This window comes from Pistacia vera, unplaced genomic scaffold (genome assembly GCF_008641045.1).
Source record: "Pistacia vera cultivar Batoury unplaced genomic scaffold, PisVer_v2 Contig320, whole genome shotgun sequence".
Taxonomy (NCBI): Eukaryota; Viridiplantae; Streptophyta; class Magnoliopsida; order Sapindales; family Anacardiaceae; genus Pistacia; species Pistacia vera.
In genome coordinates this window covers 4360743-4363806 of record NW_022196136.1, presented here as the reverse complement: position 1 = coordinate 4363806, position 3064 = coordinate 4360743, and the positions used below count along the sequence as shown (strand labels likewise).

At 37.3% G+C, this 3064-nt stretch overlaps 1 non-coding gene across 1 annotated transcript; it reads left to right on the top strand.

The window, feature by feature from the left end:
• Window positions 1-1106: 1106 nt before the first annotated feature.
• On the top strand, window positions 1107-1213 carry LOC116137202. The gene has a single exon (XR_004129128.1). It is a non-coding gene; the product is annotated as a small nucleolar RNA R71 (small nucleolar RNA).
• The last annotated feature ends 1851 nt before the right edge of the window (window positions 1214-3064 follow it).

The following is a 3064-nucleotide window of genomic DNA, read 5'->3' as shown; positions in this document are numbered from 1 at the left end:
AAAAGGAATGTTAATATGCAGTTTTTTAAATATCTCAATGAATTTTGTAAACTGCTTATCCTAATTTTTCTTTCTTAGCCTCTGAGGAAAAGGCATAGGAGGGGTGTGATGTGCCAACTCAGGTGGTATCTCGGGAAATGGCAATTTTTCTTTCTTTTGCCTCAGCCTCTCTTCCCGCATTGGTTCATCTTCCTTGGGACTGGTTGGTTTCTCTTTAATAATGATCTCTTCATCAACTTCTTCATCAGAATCTTCCTTGCCTTTTGGTGGGCTCTCTTCTTTCCCTGTTTGTTCCACCTCTTCCAAGACTGTTCCAATCTGTAGCGTTATTGCATTCGCTTGTTCACGTGGATTTGTCACCGTGTTGCTTGGTAGGGAACCTTGTGGTTGGTCATTCAATTTTTTTGCTATTTGCTCCACCTGTACCTCCAAGTTTCGAATAGACTCCCCTTGGTTTCTGAAAGTTGCCCTCGTCTTACTCATGAAACCTGTGGTCTCTTGCATGAATTTCCTGAACATATCTTCCAATTTTGACAATCTCTGCTCCTCTGGTTGATCATTCAGCCCCACTTGATTTTTAGCACTGTTCTTTGATTCCATTGGTTATTCTGCTGATTTTTCTGGTTCTGATTGCCCCAAGACAAGTTTGGAAGATTTCTCCAACCAGGATTGTACATGTTGGAATAAGGATTGTTCTGTTGTCTTTGATTCCCTACCAAGTAATTAACTTGTTCTGATGATGATGAAGCTGAAGCGAAGGTGTTCCCACTTGACATTCATTGCTCACATGATTACCTGCACAAAAATCACAAGTTAGTTAAGGTGCTTGAATAGAATTCACTTGCATACCTCCCAATTACTTCTGAAGTGCTGTAAGTTGGGCTGAAATGGCCGTGTACTCATCAAATTCATGAAGACCCATAGACTTCTTCAACTGCATTCTCTCATTGGGTCTCTGATAGTTGTTACTTGCCAGGACTTCAAGCAACTCATAAGCTTTTTCAGGTGTCTTATTTTGCAATGCTCCTCCAGATGTCGCATCCACCATCGTTTGCACATTAACCATCAACCCATTATAGAATGTTTGGACTTGCATCCAAACTGGCAAACCATGGTGTGGACACTTTCTTAGTAGTTCTTTGTATCTTTCCCAAGCTTCATAAAGTGACTCAGTCTCTTCCTATAGAAATGATGTGATATCATTTCTCATCTTTGTAGATTTCGCTGGAGGGAAGTATTTAGTAAGGAACTTCTGTGCCAATTCATTCCAGGTTGTGATTGTTCCTAGTGGTTGTGCCATTAACCATCCTTTTGCTTTATCCCTTAATGAAAAAGAAAACAATCTTAATCTGATGGCGTCATCTGACACTCCATTTGATTTGAAGGTATCGCAGATCTCCAAGAAATTTGCAATGTGTGAATTTGGATCTTCTTTCAGATCTCCCTTAAACTGAACCGACTGTTGGATCATCTAGATGATTGCCGGCTTTATTTCGAAAGTATTGGCTTGCACTGGTGGCCTAGTTATACTTGGACCACTGTCATCAACCATGGGTAATGAAAATTCCCTCAATGTTCTATTCTCTGCCATCTCAATGACTATAGCCTCTCGTTCTCTTCTTTCCCTATTAAGTCTTCTTGCGATTCGTTCAATCTCTAGATCAATAGGAACCATTCGATGACATTTAGCTTTTCGCATAAACTACACAGAAAGAAAGAGAGTGTGAGATCAAAAGCTAACAAAGCAAAACAGCAAAATTAAACCAGAAAACAATTAAAACTAAAATTAAACTCCAATCTAGCTAACACAAGAAAAGTTCAATGTTAACACAAAAATCAATCCCCGACAATAGCACCAAAAACTTGATGCATTGAAATTACAACATGCAATGTGTAGCAAGTGTAGTAGTCGCAAAAAGTAATAAAGTGATAAGTAAAGTATCGTTCCCACGAGGATTGTTTGTTAAACACTGATTTTTGTAGTTGTTTGTCAAGTTGGAGAAACCGAAAGATATTGGATTTGCAGGAGAAATTTAAGCTAAAATGAAAACAAAATTTACCACTAACTTTAAAAGCTAATTAATGACAATAAAACTAATTCAAGAGAAATATCAATTAAACAAATGGTTAGGGTTTTGACTTCACTAGGATTTTATGAATTAATCTACGAATTATGCTTACTTCTACACTCACATGCACGGATTATAAATCGGACTCCCTAATGTGTAAAACGTACCTTCTCAGGCTATGTTTTCCTACTTTTCCCTATTAAGCTTCCGCACCCAACAATTTGAAGATTAATAGATCCAAGTTCATTAAGCTAATGGAATCCTAAATTGATTTCATTGATTCTCAAACCTATCTCTAGCGTTCAATACAACAATGGCGATTACCCTAAGAAGCTCATACATGATTCATTTTTCAATCTCATCATGTTCAACAAATAATTTTAATAAAAACAAGAGTAATCACACAATCAATGCAATAGAATGTAAAAGCAACATTAATTTATTGATTAAACATAAAAATCCCAATTACATCAAAACCCTAACCCAAAGTGAGTTAGTTCATACTAAAATTTACACAAATAGAAATAAAAACAGTAAACAATGCATTCAACATGTTGGAATAAAGAAAAGAAAACAAAAATCTTCCCTATTTGATGAATCCAAAGAGTTAATCTCCAATCTTCTCTTCTTTCTCCCAAAAATGTCGAACTCCTCTCTAAAATGGCTAAGTTTTTCTTATATAGTCGGTCCAAGAAAACCCAAAACTCGCCTAAAACAAAACTGTGCGTTTTAATAAAATCTGGAACTTGCAGACTTCTCCGAGGCGAAGAATAAACTTCGCTGCGACAACGAGTTCCCGAGAGTTTATCGCCGTGACGAAGAAATAACTTCGCCACGACGAACTATTCTGAACAATTCTGAAATTATGGAATTACCCTCCGCTTGCTTCCTTGCTTGAATCTTCAATCTTTGGTGCTCTCCAATAGGAACAAGCTTCATCGTGCTTCAAATCCACTTCAAAACTTCCCCGAATTCTGAGATTCGCTTGCTTCTGG